Source organism: Leptonychotes weddellii, chromosome 12 (assembly GCF_054177405.1).
Source record: "Leptonychotes weddellii isolate Sample4059 chromosome 12, ASM5417740v2, whole genome shotgun sequence".
Taxonomy (NCBI): Eukaryota; Metazoa; Chordata; class Mammalia; order Carnivora; family Phocidae; genus Leptonychotes; species Leptonychotes weddellii.
In genome coordinates, this window is record NC_138380.1 from 19219874 (window position 1) to 19241029 (window position 21156).

Here is a 21156-nt window from a genome sequence, read left to right on the forward strand (position 1 = left end):
CTTTATGTGTTTGCCAGATAAAACAGTTCGAATATGGGTGTTAATTATTTGCTCATTTTGGTAAAATCTGACCAGTAATGTCTGCTTCTTAGGACTGAATCATACCTCGGTAGGTAGGAGGATGCGGTACTGGGATTTAGGGAGGCTCCTTGAGCGGTTTTGAAGTCTGGTGCTGTATACCTCCTATACGAGGCCATTATAGGGATTACTTGTGAAAATGTGGATAAAATGCCTGGCATACAGTAGGTGCTTAATAAGTATTAGTTCTTCATTCTCTCGTATTATTAGTGATGGCCAGGTATTGCAGTTCTCCTAAAATTGTTTTTAGACTAGATTGGTATAGATACATATTTTTAGGCATGTTGAGCTCTACCCTGACTTGAGCAGTGTTGTTTCACATTGACACTTAAGAAAAGCAGTAATAACATATTGAAAGTGTATAGTTTCCTCATTAAATTATAGGTTGATGGTGATTCAGGAAATCATGCATAGTTTGAATTTCTTGGTGATATGAGACAAGGTTGAACAGTGTTCAAGAGTGGAGTAATAGTATCAGAATCCAACCTGCTCCAGTTTTGTGAAATTTAGTTCAGCACATAAAAACACTGCATTGATAAAATACTCTTTATACAGTGTCCACTAGGAACTCCACAAAGTAGAGACTTGGAGTCTGGGGATTAGAGATGGAAATGTGCGCAGGCTGATGCAGCCAGTGAGAGTCACGAGACTCTTGGAAGACGGCTTACTCATGAAAAGAGCCTTGAAATCATTTGGCTATAGGCTGAGAAATGCCTTTGGAAGCGTTAAAGCAATTAGTAGCTATACCAGAGAAGTTTAAAGAACCACTTTGTGAAAGAAAGCAGCCACAGCTAGCCTCTCCGTCACCGTTCTTCCTGTCACCCAGTTTAGGCATCTGTGAAGCTATGAGGTCTCCTTACAGATACTGTGGCAAATAACATCAGTGGGAGCTCAAGAGGAACTCCCATCAAGATGAGGCCCATAAGCAAGACGTTAGTAAATAAACGCATACTTTCCCGAAGGAATTCACAGTTGGATAGTTGCAGTGTAAGTTGAGGGAATTTGGTATTGATAACTGAGACCCAAATGTCATATTTGTAATGTTCTACTTAACTCTTAAAGTTGGTAACACATAATGTGTTCATAACGTGGGAAAACTAAAATTTCAGTGAAAAATATGATCAGTGATAAAATGATATGAAGACTGTGTGTGCAAGTTACTCTGCAAAATTTGATTGTAACTGCATTGTCCATGTTCTCTAAGAGCTTTCTGTTAAGAATAGTAGGGTCTGGAGATTTAGTTAGATTGCCTACACATAATCTTATTTTCAACTATTTATTCAGTAAATATATATTGGTGACAAGGCATTTTCTTGCCACTGGAGGGATACAGTATTGGACAAAACAAAAATTTCTTCCCTTAAGAAACTTAAAGTCTACAAGGGGAGGAGAAAAAAGAGAGGAGGGGGGGAAAAGGTATCCAGTGGGGCTGATATTAAGGAATGAATGGATATAAACAAATATAAGTAAATCAAGGTAGCTGGATAGAAAGTTGTAATGGTGGTGATGGGGTGTTACATGAAATAGAGTGGCCAGGGAAGGCCCCCCTGACGGGTTGATACTTGGAAGAAGGGTCTGCTGTGGGTGAGCAAGAGTGCCATGCAAATGTCTCTGAAAAAGCACATTCTGGAGAGAGGAACAGCAGTCTACTGCAAAGACCCTGGCATGAGTATGTTCACATCCTCAAGGAGCAGCAAAGAAGGCAGTAGGACGAGAGGGGTGAACGAGGAAGAGAGTGGCAATGATGAAGCAAGAGAGGTTACTTGGGGCTAGTTAGGGATCTTGAAGGCGGCTATGGTGACTTTTACTCTGAGAAAGGAAACTTTTGGTGGGTTTTGAGCAGATAAGTGACAGGATCTGATTTTTTATCAATATGAGTCTGAAAAAATAAATCAAGATGACTCTGGCCTTTTGTTTTGAAAACTGTGCAGTGAAGCAAGGGAAAAGTCAGCTGGGAGGCTATTGCAGTAATCCAGATGGAGGCGAAGGAGGCTCAGATAGCAGTTGTGGTGGTGGAAGTAGGGAGAAGTAGTTAGAATTTTAGATATATTTTTAAGGTTGAGCCAACAGGATTTGCTGATGGATTGGATATGTGGTGCAAGGGAAGGCGAAAAGTCAGGGATGACTTGGAAGATTGAATTACCATTTACTGAGATGGGGAATCCTGTAGGAGCATCAGTCTTAGTGGGGTGGAACATCAGGAGTTTGGCGTGGGGTGATGTTAAATGTGAAATGTCTATTAGACATCCAAGAGGAGATGTCAAGTAGGGAGCTGAAAATATGAGCCTTGAGTTAAGGGAAGAGGTTCAGGCTCTTACTGGTGGTATTTAAAGCGGTGTGAGACCCGTTGAGATGAGCAAGAGGAGGGAGTAGAGGTAGAGAAGAAGTTTGAGAACCGAAGGCCCTGGGTCACTCTAACTTAAGAGGTTGGCATAATGAGAAGTCTAAGAAGGAATGGCCAGTGAAGGAGGAGGAGAGTCAGGAAGAGTGTGGTGTCCTAGAAACCAAGCAAAGAAAGTATTTAAAGAAAGAGGGGAGTGATCAGCTCTGTTAAATACCAGACAGGTTTGGTAAGACGAGGTCCAGCTAAGATGAAAATTGACTATTAGATTTAGTAAAAATTGTCTCTTCTGGCTTTTTTTTTTTCCCCAAGTGGCCTTGAATGAATTCAGTTAGGCTCTCTCTGGAGATAACAATGCCACCTGCCTCAGGGAGTGGTTGTGACAAACAGTTTAAAAGAATAATTCATTTTAAGTGCCTGTCTCAGTACCTGGCTAGTTCAAGATGGTTGGGTAGATACCAAGACCTTGCCTAGTTCAGGATGGAGGTCATTGGTGGCTTTAACAAGGGCAGTTTCAGCACAGCAGTGGGGACAAAAGCCTGAATGGAATGGGTTCAGGTGAAGATGGGAGGAAAGAATTGGAGACAGCAGATACAGTCAGCCCTTTGAGTATTATTCCTATAAAATTGGATTAGAGAAATGGGGAGTACACGGGAATGTGGGGTCAAGAGAGAGGTCTTTTTCTCTCTCCCTTTCTTTCAGGTTGGGAGGAAATACAGACTGCATGCTTATGAGAATCATCCTGTGTAGAGGGGACCATTGATGATGTAGTTGGATTTAGGATTGTGAGATGTTTTGGTCATAAATCATAAATTGACTGAAATAACTAGATTGCCCTTTGTCTCCTTACTTTCTCCTTCTCAGTCTTTCATTCATTCGTTCACCAGATATTTACTAAAGGTTCACAAGATGTCAAGGACCGTGCCAGGTGCTGGGTAAAAAGATGATTAAGAAGTGAATCAAGCAAGAGTGATGTCTACACTCTCATGAAGTTTTTACCATCTGGTGGAGATAGGCTTTCTAAAAGCACACAAGTCAGTACAGATTTTGATGAATGCTCTGTAGGAAAAGTATAGAGTACTTTTTGGGAGAGAGGAAACCATGGGGTTACTTGGATTTGGAGCATTAGGAGTCTCTCAGACGACTGAGAAGAGCAGAACGGAGCTCACAGAGGCTCTGGGGCAGGGGAGGACCTGCTGCGTTTGAGGGTTTGAGAGGCAGGGAGGGACCAGGTCTCCCTGAGCTTTGGAGGCCCTGTTAAGGTTTTGGATTGCATTCAAGGAGCAATGGGAAGCCATTGGGAAGTTGGTAAGTTGGGAAGTGACGTGATGGGACTTGCATTGGGGAAGAAAACTGTGTGTGGGAGTGCATGTCCTGGTGAGTGGATTGGAGGCGGTGAGTGTGGAAGAAGGAGTGCCAGTGTAGGCAGAAAAAGATACTATCTATAAATCTTTAGACTGAAGTACTTAACAATTTTGGTATGAAAAAGGTAGAATTGAGAATATCCTCTGTTTAGCAGACTTCGCTTTGAGCTCGCCAGGTTTCTCAGCAACTGTGAAAAGGGCATTTCTTGTTGAAAATAACGTCAATACAGAAGAGTCAGATGACGTCAGTGATTTTCAGATTATTTAACATAAAATGAGACTTTGAAAAAGACTTTGGCAACTTTGTGAAAAATTAAAAATAATCAGACCATGTCAGCCTTTTTTCCCAGACAACAGTACAAGTGATAGAGTATTACAGGCGGAATCTCTTAGGAAAACAGATTGGCGGACAACAGTATGTAGCAAGAGTAATTAATCTGCTTATGATATTTTAAGCATTCAGGTAATGTAAATAAACCTTTAGTTTTTGTTTTAATGTAGTGGACATACATTATTTTTATTTTTTAGAATATAAATCAATATAATAAAGACCGTTTACTAGCTAATAAATAAATATTTCAAGAGTTCCTCTTTTCACTCTCAAAAGTGTGTTCCTTTGTATGGTTAGGGAATGAGGATCTCTACCGTTGAAGGATCAGACCGGTAAAAGGTGATCAGGTGATAGTGCAGGATGCATGTATTATTAAATTAAGTTGGGCTTCTCCCCAAAGAGAGTTCTGAAAACAGAGGGCGGTTGTAATACCAAGTATTGCCAGCCCAGCTCAGCTCACCCATACCCCCAGGGCGGTGAATTAACATGTTCTGAGCCCTCACGTAGAAGGGAAAGAAAAGAAGAAACAGAAGTTACTGCCTATCTAGACATTACACTTGAGAGAAGTTCTCTCTTGGTTCTAACGCCCATTTTTTTTTTCTCACCCAGGCATTTTATTAATGCTTTTGAAGATTAGAAGATATTTTGCCTTCTGGAGTTTCTCTGACTTGCTTGATGATGATTTAAGCTCAAAGCTGCCAGTTTAGGGGAGATGATCAATAAGCCCTTGTAACATCTGAGTAAGTAGAGATGCTGCTGTTGTGTTTAACTGCTTAAGAAAAAAGTAAAATTTTGAACTTTAAAGGTTTAAAGTATTACACGTTTTAATTGGATCCTTTAAATTTTGTTGTTGAATAATGATGGCAATTACTGTAATTCCAACAAGTGAATATTTATAAGTCATGGGATTCCAGAAGTAATTAATCCCCTGATGATAAAAAAAGTTTGTGAAAACATTTTCCATGCATAATACTTGAGCTTGTAAGAAGCATAGTAAAGATCTAAATGTGTATATTAAAAATTTAAAAGCATTCTCCCTAGTGCTTTGTTTTACTTTTATGTTATGAAATGCAAAATTATTGGTAAGGCAGCTTTTGAATTTTAAAAATACGACCGTATCTATACTGAAATTCTCTTTTAACATAGAATGTATTTTGGCTAACTTGATAATAAATACTGGTTTGTTTTGTGGAAGTAGAATTTTAATAGCTCTTTCTATTTGAAAATAATGATTTTTTTTTTCCTGCTAATATAGATAAGAACACAGACTCTCTCTGGATTTAACTCTCTTTTTTAATTGAGGAGACTAAGAAAGAAGGGCATACAAGCTTTCTAATTTTATTTATTTATTTATTTTTTAAGATTTTATTTATTTATTTGAGAGAGAGAGCACAAGAGCAGGGAGCGGGAGAGGGAGAAGCAGACTCCCTGCCGCGCAGGGAGCCCAATGTGGGACTCGATCCCAGGACTCCAGGATCATGACCTGGGCCGAAGGCAGTTGCTTAACCAACTGAGCCACCCAGGCGCCCGGGCATACAAGCTTTCTAATCAAAACATCTGAATGAAATTTTTAAAAAGATTAATTAATTAATTAATTAATTTACTTATTTATTTATCAGAGAGAGAGCAGGAACAGGGGGTGTGGCAGGCAGAGGCAGAGGGAGAAGCAGGCTCCCCGTGGAGCAGGGAGCCTGATGCGGGACTGAATCCCAGGACCCTGGGATCATGACCTGAGCCGAAGGCAGACGCTTAAGGACTGAGCCACCCAGGCGCCCCTAAAAAGAAAAGATTTTATTTATCTGTCAGAGAGAGAGAGAGCACAAACAGGGGGAGTGGCAGGCAGAGGGAGAAGCAGGCTCCCCGCTGAGCAAGGAGCCCAATGCATGATCCCAGGACCCCAGGATCACGACCTGAGCTGAAGGCAGGCGCTTAACCGACTGAGCCACCCACACGTCCCCTGAATGAAATTTAAAGAGTTGGGCCAGTAATCTTGATATAAATTGTTTCTCAGAATGAAAGCTATTACTCCTCTTGTAATAACAATTGAAACTATTTTAACAAAAAGTAGGAAACCATGAGGCTGTACCAGGTCTTGTTTTTTTTTTTTAAAGATTTTTTTATTTATTTATTCATGAGAGACAGAGAGAGAGAGGCAGAGGCAGAGGCAGAGGGAGAAGCAGACTCCCTGCCGAGCAGGGAGCCCGATGCGGGGCTCGATCCCAGGACCCTGGGATTATGACCTGAGCCGAAGGCAGACGCTTAACCGACTGAGCCACCCAGGCGTCCCCAGGTCTTGTTTTGAAATACAAAGTTAAAAACACTTAATAAATATACAGATGTTTCCCTCTATGTTGGGGTTATTTAAATTTGGTCTCTATCTGTGCTGTTCCGTATGGCAGCCACTGGCCACAAGTAGCTGTTGACATTTGAAATGTGGCTAGCGCCCTGGGATGTGTTGTGCATAAAGTACACACCACATTCAAAGACTTAGTGTGAAGAAAAAAAAAACCCTCTAAAATATTTTATTAATAATTTTTGTATGAGGGCGCCTGGGTGGCTCAGTCGGTTAGGCGACTGCCTTCGGCTCAGGTCATGATCCTGGAGTCCCGGGATCGAGTCCCGCATCGGGCTCCCTGCTCAGCAGGGAGTCTGCTTCTCCCTCTGACCCTCCCCCCTCTCATGTGTTCTCTCTCTCTCAAATAAATAAATAAAATCTTAAAAAAAATAATAATAATAATTATTTTTGTATGAATCACATGTTGAAATGACAATATTTTGGATATATTAGGTTAAATAAATCACTTAAAAATTTTCACTTGTTTTCTTTCACATTTTTATGTGACTGCTGGAAAATTCTAAATTACTTGTGGATTACATTATATTTCCAATGGGCAGAAGTAGTCATATGTGATCAACATTCTTAGTTATCCATTACTCAGCATTCTGTAGGCTTGAACCTTCTGGTGTGTGTATGGATCAATTAATATAAATCTGTATTATTTTAAGGATAGGCTTCCTTGATTCATCAGATATTTCCTAGTACCTGCCATGTGCCAGACAGTATTCTAGGCACTGGCCGTACAGTAGGGAACAAAATAAAATATCCTGGGGCACCTGGGTAGCTCATTCATTATAGTGTCCGACTCGATTTCAGCTCAGGTCTCGATCTCGGCATCATGAGTTCAAGCCCCGCGCTGGGCTCCATGCTGGGCGTGGTTGTAACTCCCGTTGCCCTTCTTAAAAAAAAAATAAAATGTTCAGCTTTCGTGGAGTTAATATTCTAGTGGAGACTAAAAACAGACAGACTAAAAACAAATAAATAAGATAAAAAATACAGTCTATTAGAAAGCCATAAGCGATTTGGAAACAATGTAGGGTGTTCAAGGAAAGCCTCACTGAGGAAGGTGAGAGAGAGACCTTGTAGAGGTCTGGGGGAAGACTGTTCCAGGCACAGGGAGTAGAAACACGGAGTGTGCTTGGCTTGTTCGAGTGGTAGAAGGAGGTGTGGTGATGGTTTGGAGTGGAGTGAGTGAGGGGGAGAGGAGATAAAAGGTAACACATGGGCACAGCAGGTGAGCATTTGCAAGGACTTTTGGCTTTGAGTGGGTTTTGAGAAGAGAAGTGACCGGATCTTTCTGTGGAAGCTGTTTTGACTGGACTCCTCTGGGGTGAGGGTGGGAGCATTTGCACGGGCGGAAGCCAAGAGCCCTGGGGCTACTACAGTGACCCACATGGGAGATGGTGATGCCTGATCCCATAAATGAAGGAAGTGATGAGAAGGGAGGGAATTCTAGTCACCCGTTACTGTGGAACTGGATATGGAATGAGAGAAAGAGACGTGTCAAGGATGACGCTGTTTGCAGCTTGAACAGCTGAAGAATGGACGAACAGATTGACGGGGAGGGGGCTGCTCAGTCTGGGACACATTAAGTTTGAGATGCCTCCTTAGACATCTAAGTGGAAAGGTTAAGTAGGCAGGATCTGGAGTTCAGTGAGAGGTCAGGGCTGAAGAGGCAAATTTGAAATCATAAGCAATTACCATTATTTTAAAGCCCTAAGAAGAGTTGAGGCCACCAAGGGAGTGAGAACAGTTGGAAAAGAGGAGAGGGAGCGGAGGGTAGTTCAGGAGCACCATCCATGCTCAGAGAGGCCCACTGGACCCGTGTTGTTGAATTAGCGTCTGTTTTCTCCTGTGTGGCAGTGATTCTGTAGCTACGTGGGAGATGCTCTTATCCCTGGAAGCTGCACACTGAAGTATTCAGGAGTGAAGTGTCCTACATCTCTCTCCGCCTTTTGGATGGTCTGGCACAAAGGAAGTAGAGAAGAAACCAGGACTATGTTAAAATGTCAGCCGTAGGCCTTTAGACAAGGACTATTCAGACATGAATACCCGAATACTTTCAACTTCTCTGCAGGTTCAAAGTGTTTTTTAAAAGCACCCCTGAAGAGGGACAGATGTGAGGAGGGTGGGCTGCCATTTTTCATAAGCCTTGCTGAGTGTTTGAGTCTACACACTCCATAGATGTTTGACTTTGATAAGAATAGAAAACAATCAATCAAAGCTCGTAGGGGAAACACGATAACTTTGAGAAATGTTACCTAATAATCAAATCAGTTCTTTGGAAATTAGCACTTTTTAAATAGGGCTGTTGAGTCTGAGGGCTGGAATTTACCTTGGAGAAGCTCTGAGCCTGCCTCCTCCACTCTAGAGATGAATAAAATGAAGTTCAGGGAGATGAAATGACTTGCACAAGGTCACATGCCTGTGTCACAGCAGAGCCAAGTCTAGAAGCTGCATCTTTGTACTTCAGTTTCAGTAATTTAAAAAAAAGGAAAGAAGGAGGGAGAGGTCTAGGACCTGAGCCAGGGACCACTGCAACAACCGGAGTCTCAACACGAGAGCCTGAGGAACAGAAGAAGGTAGACACTGGGGTATTCTAATCACCAAGAGGAGAAAGCGTTTTGAGAAGCAAGGATAACCAGCCTTGTCAAATGCTGCTAATGGGTTAGGTAATATGTGAGCTAAAAATTGATCATTGGATTTAGCAACGAGGAAGTTATTAGTGAGCTCGACAAGAGGTTTTTTAGTGAAGTGGTGGAGACAAAAGCCCAAATCAAACAGGTTCAAGGGAGAGTTGGAGTCGATGCCCCAAAGAGGGTGAGCGTAGACCCTCTCCTGAGGAACCGCGGAGGCAAGAGGGTTCAGGAAGTGTTTGGTTTTCATTTTCTCAATGAGAAAAATTAACACATTTCTCCCAATGTGTGTATTAAGAGAGATTTCAAGATATTCTTCTGAAATGACCCACCAGGTTTGTGACACTTAAGACCACCACCTTGTGTATGTGTGTGTGGGTAGGTTTAGTGTTTCCCTCCCAGGAGGGTTTCCTAGAATGGTGTTTCGTAGAGTGTGTGTGTATATATGTTGTGCATGTGTGGGGAGGTTGGCATTATGTTGAAGGTTGCTTTTGTGTAGTTGTTACAAAATTTGGCTTCATTTCTTCTTGCTCAGAGAGTGCATTCACATTGCTATAATTATAATTTTTAAGGAAATAAATGTTAAGCCTATTCTCAACCAAAAGTGTTGAGAAAGCTATCATTTGGGGTAATCTCTCCTCCTTACCTTTAAGGAAGTTACCAAAATGTTGGAAGAAATGAAAGCAAAGACATGTACAAGGTCACAAGACGATACGTTGCCAGAGTAACTGGGTCTTAGATCTGATTTACCAGCTATGTAGAACACTTAATCCTTGTGTATTTCAGTTCTGACAGGTATAAGATGGGGATGCTATTTGCTCTACCTACTACGTGAGGTTTTCATGAGGATCACGTGAGATAGGAGATGAAAAAGCTTTGTCAACTACAAAGCATTCTATAAATACGATGTCCCAGCGCTAAAGGCAAGTTAAGCTTGAGGGTTTTGTGACAGTATTTGGAATAATGGGGAAAAAAATTGGATTACAAAATCTGGATTGAGAATATTTATATAATAATACTAATGGAATCTGCAAGAATTTCCTTTTTGCCTAAGTCAAGCTTTGTTAATAACATCACAGAACCTGTTGTCTTTGGGCCATTGTAGAGTTTTTGTGGTTAAGAGCCACAGCTGAGATGCAAGTAGTCATTCAGTTAATTCCCTAGGAACATCAAAATTACTGAACATCTGACTCTTTTGGTACTTTTAATATAATGTTAGTTTGCTGACACTGTGTGGAAGAGCTCCTAATGGAAAAATATTCGGGCTATGATGATAAATTTTATGTCAGACTTGGAGAGAGCAGTTCTGTATTTGGTACTTGAAGTGAAATTATAGTCCTACTTTATTTTTTTAAGAGATTATGTTATGGGAGGTTGAGAAATTAAAAATGGATGGCCAAGGTCACTCCCATTAATGATGATGTGAAGAGGATGGGTCAGTAAAAAACTATAAAATTGGACAGGATTGACAAAAGCAGTCATTTCTGGGTACTGGAAATAGACTGGGGAGGCAGACAATAAATATGCTGGAACCTTGGGTAATGAGAGTGGGAGTTTGTGGCCTTCTTGCCTGGGCCCCTCTCCCACCTCTTATCTCACTCCGTGAGAACTGCAGTTTTACCAGCTTGTACTTTTTACCAGAAGTGATAGATGCCATTTGGTGGGGGTTGGCGGTAAAAACCCACAGCTTTGCTGGCTGAAAGTGGCATACTCAATTCATAATGGACGGGGAAAACCTACAGCTTTGCTGCCTCAACGTTGCAGTCCTGGTTCGGGGCCACCATCCAGGAATTTAGCAGGGAGATCCCAGAAATGAGAGAGAGCCATAGAAGGGCTGACATCAGCTCTCCACACAGTTGTGGCCGGCTGCTAACTGCATGCCTAGGGGATCAATACTCAAGAGAACCCAGCAAAAAGCGAAAGTCCAGGGAGTTCCTTGAGAGCTGGGGACGACTCTGACTGCTTTTACCACCACATGCAACTTCCTTAGTGGAGGGTGGACGCCTTACAGGTACAAAGTATTCGAGCACAGCCTCTGCCCAAATCACTATGGCTGACCAGTACCCTATGCAGACGCAGAGGTAACCCATAGGGAACCAGACCAGAGGACAGAAATACGAATTTTAAAAACTAAGTGGGGGCGCATGGCTGGCACCGTCGATGGAGTTTGTGACTGTTGATCTCAGGGTTGTGAGTTTGAGCCCCAGTTTGGGTGTAGAGATTATTTAAAAAAAATTAAAAGTAAGTAAAGATAACGGGCTACATTCTTGGAAGAGACAGATTCTGCAGTTTAAATGCAAGCAAATTACTAAAAGAACCATCACCCCTTGGAAAACTGATGTCTATCAGCTGATGAATGGATGACTGAAATGTGGGGTATATTGGGGTGCCTAGGTGGCTCAGTCGTTAAGCGTCTGCCTTCAGCTCAGGTCGTGATCCCAGGGACCTGGGATCGAGCCCCACATCGGGCTCCCGGCTCGTCGGGTAGCCTGCTTCTCCCTCTGACCCTCTCCCCTCTCATGCTGTATCTCACTCTCTTTCTCTCAAATAAATAAATAAATAAATAAAATCTTAAAAAAAATACCCAAGGGGCGCCTGGGTGGCTCAGTCGTTAAGTGTCTGCCTTCGGCTCAGGTCATGATCCCAGGGTCCTGGGATCGAGCCCCGCATCGGGCTCCCTGCTCCGCGGGAAGCCTGCTTCTCCCTCTCCCACTCCCCCTGCTTGTGTTCCCTCTCTCGCTGTGTCTCTCTCTCTGTCAAATAAATAAAATCTTTAAAAAAAAAAATACCCAAATAAGTAGGAATATCATTATTAGTTGTCTTTCAGAGAATTTAGTGACCAGGGATAGCTGTATTTCCCTAGCATATGAACATTGGTCTTATGTTTAATACCCATGTTTATTGGTTGGAAGACAATATAGTCAATGTGGCAGTTTCCCCCAAATTAATCTATAGATTCAACAGAGTTGTCAAAATTTCAGAAAAGATTTTTTTGAAAAGTATTTATAGAAAAAACAGAGTCTGAAATTCATAAGGAAATGCAGAGAATCTAGGATAATCAAAATAACTTTAAAAAAGAAGTTGGGGGTCTTATACTTTAAAAAAGAAGTTGGTTTTAAAACTTACTGTAAAGCTACAGTAATAAAGACAGCATAGTGTTTGCATAGGGATGGACATATAGAGATCAGTAGAATGGAATATCCAGAAACAGATCCATATCCTGTGTGGTCCACTACTTTCCTTTTTCTCCCCGCCCCTTTTTTTAAGGTTTAATTATTCATTTGAGAGAGACAGAGAGTGCCTGAGCAAGTCGGCGAGGGGCAAAGGGAGAGAATCTTCAAGCAGACTCCCTGCTGAGCATGGAGCCTGATACAGGGCTCAATCTCATGACGTTGCGATCTGACCTGAGCTGAAATCAAGAGTCCGGAAGCTTAGCTGACTGAGCCACCCAGGCACCTCCCAACTACTTTTCAACAGAGGTGCTGATGTGATTCAGTAGGGACAGCATAGTCTTTTCAGCAAATAGTTCTGCCGCAGTTGGATATCCATGTAAACGAAAATTGCCCTGATCTTTACCTTACAGCATACGCAAAAATGAACTTAAGGTGCATCATAGGAAATGTAAAGAAGAAAACATAGCAGAAAGTTTTCGTGTCTTGGATTAGAGAAAGACTTAGTAAATAAGATATAAAAAGCGTGAAGTATATAAAAGAAAAAAGGATAAACTGGACTTCATAAAAATTAAAGTTTTGCTTTTCAGAAGACACCACTGTTAAAATGAAAAGTCAAACCACAGACCGAGAGAAAATATTCACAAAACAGATGTCTGATAAAGGATTTGTATCTCAAAAATACATAAAGAACTTTCTTAAAATGCAATCATAAGCTTAACTAATAACTTGATCACAATTTAATCATAATTTTAAAATGTGCAAAAGATTTGGATATATATTTCACCAGAGAAGGTACGTGAATGGTACGTGCACACATGAAAAAATTGTCAACATCATTAATCATTAGGGAAGTGCAAATTAGACCCATAATAAGATACTGCTCTACACCCACTCTAATGGCTAAAATTAAAAAGACTGACAGTCCATGTGTTGGCAAGGATGTAAAAAAACCCCAGGAAGCTCACACATTGCTGGTAGGAATATAAAATGGTACAGCCATTGTTGGAAAACAGTTTGTTAAAAAGTTCAGCAGGTCCATCCCCAGCTAGGCCTTCAGAAGTAACAGCATGTATCTAGACAAAAACTTATATACAGTGTTCATAACAGCTTTATCTGTGATTGTCAAAAACTGGAAATTGTGTGTAAATGTCCATCGGCAGATGAATGGATAAGCAAATTGGCACAACCATATGATGGAATGCTCCTCGGTAATGAAGAGGAATGGACTATTGATCTATACAAACAGCATGTATGATTCTCAAAGTAATTATTCTGCATGAAAAAAGCTGGCACCTCCCCTCCTCCCCGCAAGTACCAATACTGTCTGATTCCATTTAGGTGAAATTCTACAAAATGCAAACTAATTGATCATGACAGAGCAGATCATTGGTTGCAGATCATTGAATGGCTTAGGGGAGTAGGGAGAAAAGGATTCTAAAGGGAGGGGCATAATGAAACATCGGGGGTGATTACAGATTCATTATCTTGATTATGCACAGTAGTTTCATGGGTGTATACATACTTCAAAATTCATCAAATTATACATTTCAAATATGTGCAGTTTATTGTATGTGAATTCTACACCAATAAGGTCATAAAAATTGTGCCCATTCGAAAACCAAACAAATGTCCATAGCAGCATTATTTGTAATAGACGAAAACTGGAAACAATCCAGTTCATCAGCTGGTGAACAGATAAGCAAAATGTGTTGTGTTCATACAGTGGAGTTTTATTTAGCCATGAAAAAGAATGAAGCACTAATTCATGCTACTGATACATGGTACAACATGGGTAAACCTCACAAACGTTATGCCAAGTGAAAGAAACCAGAAACAAAGGACTGTATATTGTATGATACCATTTATATGAAAATTTTAGGAAAGGCAAAGCATTAGGTCAGATTAGCGGTTGCCTAGGGCCAGAGGTGGGAGCAGAGACTGGCCGTAAAGAAGTACAAGGGAACTGTTGGGGGTGATGGAACCATTCTTGGTGAGAGCTGTGCAGCTGTAGAAATTTGCCAAAGTATATCTAATTGGACACTTAAAATGGGTGACTTCCATGGCATGTAGATTATACCTCAATAAAGCCATTAAAAAGTGAGTAGCCGGGGCGCCTGGGTGGCTCAGTTGGTTAAGCGACTGCCTTCGGCTCAGGTCATGATCCTGGACTCCCTGGATCGAGTCCCGCATCGGGCTCCCTGCTCGGCAGGGAGCCTGCTTCTCCCTCTAACCCTCCCCCTTCTCATGTACTCTCTCTCTCTCATTCTCACTCTCTCAAATAAATAAATAAATCTTTAAAAAAAAAAAGTGAGTAGCCACTCAAAATTTTAAATTCTCTTTAAGATGACCATTCAAGAAATTGGACTAGGTGACTGATTTCATTGTATTGCTTTAGAATACTTGATGAAACCTATTAAATTCATGTTCTATGTCAAGTGCTCTTTGGATTCTAATTGTAAAACCATTATTAGTTGTCTTTCACAGACCAGTAACAGCTGTATTTCCCTAGCATGTGAACATTGGTTTTATGTTTAATAACTGTTATCACCCACCTCCCCCACTGGAAGAAATGGTAGTTTATTAGATTAATATTCTTTTCGTGTAAAGTAGTTCAAATGTGTGGAGGTTGGTTATCAGGAAGGGAATTGATGACAGCCTAACTAACACCTTTGCATGTTTTAGATACGGAAAGGCACACCCTTCTGGTGTCGGTTGTCCACCCACCTGTCCCCAGCCCCATGTATGTGGAGATGATCAGGTACTCTGGGCAAAAGATCTCTTGGGTGTGGGGATGGGGATATAGATTGCAACCAAGATAAGTCCTTCCAGAGCACTTTTCTGGCTGAGCCTGGCCATGTTCTGTACCAGACTAGGGATCAGGATCTCCGGGGCTAGGGCCTTCATGCCTTCATCTCCTGCATGTCTTCATAGATAAAACAGAAAATTGAGTTTTACTTCTTTAGGTCAAGGTGCGTCTCTTTCTGGTAGAAAGTTGCCGAATTTTTATGAAAAATCAACAACCCTGGAATGTTTTGCCCATGATTCTGCCTCATGCTATGCAAATTGAAAAATTTATTTTGGAAACAACCAGTGCTTTGACTGAAAGTCATTAATTCATTTTCCCAAATAAAGTACCAGCTATTTAACCAAATTCTACTTTTCCTCCTTTTCCCTCCCCCCAAGTAAACCTTTTATTCAACAAAGATTTATGGGACACTCATATTAGTCAGGCACTCTGAATATAAGATATACCTGCAGAGATAACAGAAGTAAGGGGGTGGGGGGAGGGTGGGGGCTGATACTTAACGTGCCTCAGTAGGGACGAGGGGCATTTACAGAGAGGGGCTGGGAAGGCTCTGGAGAAGCAAATGTGGAGAGCTGAGTTTTGAAGGGTAAATAGGACTTGCCTATTATCCAGGTTGGGTGGGGGGGAAGTTCGCTGGAGACTTGAACGCTGTGGCCTTGGCTTTAAAGAAGAGAGAAGAGTGAAGAGATTTAGTGACTGGGGGTGACCTGACTTTTGACTTTGTAACTAGCGGAATTTGAAGGATACGGGAGAAAAAAGGAGTCAGGGATCGGTTCAGCTTTTGCCATCAAGCAGTGATATCATTCCTTCAGGTGGGAATGCAAGACCCCTAGGGGTTGTATTTATTTTGCTTGTTGATTTGGGAACACAAGAATTCACTTTGGAGGTTTTGTCAGAGGAATGCAGCTATTCGCACATACTTGACTGAACTTTAAAGTTGATGCTCTGACCCATTGTCCAGCTTTGGCAGGACACACATGGAGGATTAGGGAGGAAAGTGAAAACTGACGTGGTCTTGGCCAGCTGTGTGTGTGTGCAGTATCACGGGCTATAGTCTGTCTCACGTTTAGATGAATCATTCTCGAAAACAGGGTAATTACAGAGTGCACAAATCCTTGCCCGTGAAAACCTATCACATTTAAAAATTTAGTTGTTCCTCTCATCTCTGTATTTTTGTCATTTATAAGGTATGCTCTTTGTACTTTTTTCATATAAAGAAGATGAAAACGGATAAATTTTAGAAAAGACTGTTCAATCCTTTATGTGTATCGGCTCATTTTAACTTTTAAAACAACCTTGTAAAGGAGGTACTTGTAATCATATTAATTCATGTTAAAAATTCATAGTAAAGGGATTTAGAAATCAGGTTTAAATTTTTTTGACATGTCATTAACACAAAATATAAATTCTTATTCATATCCATTGACTTTAGCATGTAAACAAGGATGACAGTTTATTATTTTAGAAATTCTATTTATTTCTGCCTTGTTCTTCTTTTGAAAGAAGTAGATTCATGATACACAAAATAATACCTTATTTTATACTGTTTGAGAAGATTGAAGAATAATTTGGAAAATAACTCCTTTCTTATGAAAAATTTTGCCCATTATTTACTTTTCTGGGTTTTTTTTAAATGATCACGAATATACATTAAACCGAAGATACTATGTAAACAGTTGCTTTGAAACCACATCAGAACAGAAGTTAAAATTAGGCTCTACCTATTACTTTAGACTTATCTTTAAGTAATATGTGGTCAGATCCTGCTTTAAATGTATTATTGGTTGAAATACCTTGAGGGAGTAAGTTGCTGGACCTCAGACTGTTCCCTTGTCTGTAAGATGAGGGCAATGAAATTCCTTCTCCAATGATAAAAAAATAATTTCTTGGACTTAAGTGCCCGTGTACACAGGCAGTTCCCTTTTGTACCACAAGAGGGAGTTCCTGTGTTGTCTCTAGCCTGGACCGAGCTCTGAATGCCTTTCTAAAATGTGGTTGAAAGTTTGGAATGAGTGGATTGCTGGGAAAATGTGAAACGCAAAGATTGTTTTGACAGTGTCACGGGAAGGAGGTACTCAAAACACAGCGATGAAAAGGAAGGGATTGAATTTTAAGATATGAAAGCTTTTGCTGACATACATCATTACAGATTTCCATTCCCAGCCAACAACCCTTCTTCTTTGCCTGTATCTGAGAATTTTGATTTACTTATTTTGTTTTCCTCCTTTGCAACTGTGTCTATAAATCTTTTGTATCAATCAAATAAAGACCCGAAGTTTAGTTTCTCGGTAGCGTTCCTGAACAATTAATATATTGGATTGTTTGTGCTCGATACCTTGGATATGTACAAAATCTGTTGGCTTTCAACTAGTAAATTGGAAAAATTTGAAGTTTTTCATCCTGCTGTTCTCCTTCGATACACTTTTTTTTCTTCGTGTTTATGCTTCTGAATTTTTTATGTGATGTTTTGCTGTCATACATAGCTCAGAAGGTTGGGTGTGGACAAGGAAAAACATTGTTCTGTGGATGAACCCTAGGGACATGGAAGTAATTATATTATACAGTGAAATTTAAAAATTTGAAACCCAGATCAAAGCCAAACAGAAAGAGCGAAGTTGGCAGTTGTGGAATTATTCCACTAAATTTAGGGCAGTATTCAATTTTATCTCAACTGTGTGAATATTTCATGTGAATGTTGTTTTTTTATTTAAATTATCCCTTTATAATAAAGGCAGTCCCTTTATTAAAAATCAGGAGCACATCATTTTTTATGTAACGGTAATTATACTGTTAATGCTTTTTGTATTGGAAAATGTTCTGAATTTAGAAAAACAAAAATCCTAGGCATCTCCTTACACTGAACCCTACTTTTAGAATTCTCTGAGGGTTGTTTCTAGTAATAAATTTGTCCCAAGTTTGGGGTCAGACGACTGTCCTGGTTCAAGTTACGGCACCATTGTGTTTGAAACTTGACAGAAGCAGAGTTAATCCCTATGATTTCATTTTCACTTGCTTGAAATCTGGTAATTTCTTGAGCAGGAGAAACAAGGGGAGTTATTGTAGAAGGTAGGCACCATTTTATCTGTAGAGCCGCCAATTTAATAGGATGGTTGCTGGGACACTTTAAGGAGTTACAAACTTGTAAATACTTTTGAGATTGCAACATCCCCAAAAGAAAGAATATAAAAGAAAAAAAGGACCCTGTAGCTCTGTTTTCTTTGCTTCCACTGCAAAATGTGATGTTGTTTCAAAACGTGGGCACGCCCATGGTAATCTCTTGTTCTTAAGAATGTCATCCATCTTGTTTTGGGAAAAAGAAGGTAGAGAATAATTGATATACGGGAGCAAAGCTGTTCCTTTTAAAGTTACTTTTAAAAAATATAGAATATTTCAGGCGTGTAAAGAAAAGCATAAGGAATACTAAAGAATTAAAGTGTTACGTGGTTATTAAAACATTATGTGCATTCTTCCACAAGCCTGACTTTCTCTCTGCCAGGTGTCATATCCTGAATTTGGTGTTTCTCTTCTCACGCATGTTTTTCACTTTACTAAATACAGATGTATTCCAAAACATAAGTGGAATTGCAGTCCATGTTTTTTACCCTCTTAACCAATTTCGGGATACACAGTACATTATTGTTCACGGTAAGCACAATGTGGTACAGTGTGTCTCTGGAAATTTTCATCTAGCACCCCTGAAACTTTATACCCACTGAACAGCGGCTCCTCATTTCCCCTAATAACCGTCATTCTCCTTTGAGCTTTTATGAGTTTGACTATTTGGGATACTTCATATCAATGGAAATCGTGCAATATTCGTCCCTCTGTGACGGGCTTCTTTCACTCAGCATAATGTCCTCAGGGTCTTCCCAGTCATACGGCAGGATTTCCTCCTTTTTAAAGGCTAGTTAATATTCCATTGTATGTATGTATCACATTTTCTTTATTCATTCATCTCTTGATGGACATTTAGATTGTTTCCACCTCTCTGATACTGTGAGTCATGCTGCAATAAACACGGAAGTGCATATATCTCTTTGAAATCCTGATATCCTGTGTTTTAGATAAATATCCAGAGGTGGAATTGCTGGATCATATGGTAGTTCTGTTTTTAATATTTTAAGGAACCTCCCTACTATTTGACATAGTAGCTGAACCATTTTAAATTCCCAACAGTGCACAGGGGTTCCTATTTTTTCACATCCTCACCAACGCTTGTTATTTTTTTTTCTTTTTTAAAAAGATTTCATTTTGGGGCGCCTGGGTGGCTCAGTTGGTTAAGCGACTGCCTTCGGCTCAGGTCACGATCCTGGAGTCCCTGGATCGAGTCCCGCATCGGGCTCCCTGCTCGGCAGGGAGTCTGCTTCTCCCTCTGACCCTCCCCCTCTCATGTGCTTGCTCTCTCTCATTCTCTCTCTCTCAAATAAATAAATAAAATCTTTAAAAAAAATAAAATAAAAAGATTTCATTTTATTTTTTATTCTTTTAAAGTAATCTCTCCACCCAGCAGGGAACTTGAACTCACAACCCTGAGATAAGAGTCACATGCTCCACTGATTGAGCCACCCGGCTGCCCCTGTGGGTTTGTCTTCCTTCCTTCCTTCCTTCCTTCCTTCCTTCCTTCCTTCCTTCCTTCTTTCCTTCCTTCCTCTCTCTCTCTCTTTCTTTCTTTCTCTTTTTTTGATAATAGCCATTTTAACAGGTGTGAGGTGATACCCCATTGTGGTTTAATTTGCATTTCCCTAATGATTAGTGGTGCTGAACATCTTTTTATAATACCTGTTGGCCATTTGTTTGTCTTCTTTGGAGAAATGCCTGTCCATGTCCTTTGCCCATTTTTAATAGCATTTATCTATCTATATTTGCTGTTGAGTTGTAGAGGTCCTTATATACTCTGGATATTAACTTCTTACCCCATATGTGGTTTGTACATATTTTCTCCCATTCTCTAGGTTTTGTTTTTACTCTGTGGTTTGTGTCCCTTGCTGTGCAAAATCTTTTTAGTTTGATGTTGTCCCACTTGTCTATTTTTGCTTTTGTTGCAATACCAATGTCATGAGGCTTTTCCCTATTTGGGAGTGGGCGCTAGAACCATTTAGATATAATTATGCCTATCTGCCATATCCAGGAAGAAAAGGTTTATGCATATATAACTTTTCCAGTTAACATCTGTAAGCATACATGACCATGATCTCAATTTATAAATTCATCAGGGTCAGAGCAATTGACCAATGGCTCTTTACTGCTAGGCTTACCAGCAATAAATGACAGATGCATTAGTGTCCTCTTGTTTCTCTTCTTTCACTCTCCTTGTCCAGAGACATTTTGTTGCAGTTTCAGTACAGCTCACCTCCAGCCAAAGGTAATCTTTTTAGATAAGTACTCAGTTGCTCTGAATTTTGCTTATAATTATAACCTATTCAATCACAGAAGAATCCCTGCAGATGTGGAGTTCAAGGTTGCATACAGTAACAAGAGATCACAGTTTTCAAGTCTAGCACAGATTAAAAACCACAGATGTAGCATTTCTATCAGACACGCACTGATTATCTCTTAAACTGCGTACAGACTCCATTAGAACAAAATTTTTAATTTTTTTTCCAAAGATTTTATTTATTTATTTGACAGGGACACAGCGAGAGAGGGAACACAAGCAGGGGGAGTGGGAGAGGGAGAAGCAGGCCTCCTGCTGAGCAGGGAGCCTGATGCGGGGCTCAATCCCAGGACCCTGGGATCATGACCTGAGCCGAAGGCAGACGCTTAACAACTGAGCCACCCAGGCGCCCCAGAACATAATTTTTTAAAAGAGTGCATCTAAGACTATCAGTCACCCAGTTCACACAACCTTGAGAAGTTTTTCAGTGCCAGCTACCAGTTGGTCATGAAACATGAGTGAGCTTGAGGCATTGCTACTCCTTTCCCTCACAGTTTAGTTTGGGGGTGTTGGGTAGCACGTGGCTGGAATGCTTTTGATCATTTTGCAAATCAGGAAAGCCAATGATCTAAAACTGTGCCAGGATCTTGAGTAGACTGGTTTGTCCATTTCAGGCTGCTGGTTGGTAGGCCCCTCTAAGGCCTTTCATTCTTCC

General features: G+C 40.6%; 1 long non-coding RNA gene across 2 annotated transcripts in view; it reads left to right on the forward strand.

Moving 5' to 3' along the window:
• Positions 1 to 21156, forward strand: part of LOC115939381 (uncharacterized) — a 128780-nt gene that overhangs the window by 44983 nt on the left and 62641 nt on the right. For both annotated transcript variants that reach the window (XR_014138996.1, XR_014138995.1), the window contains exon 4: positions 4724 to 4854. This is a non-coding gene — a long non-coding RNA (uncharacterized LOC115939381). The remainder of the gene's footprint in view (positions 1 to 4723; positions 4855 to 21156) is intronic.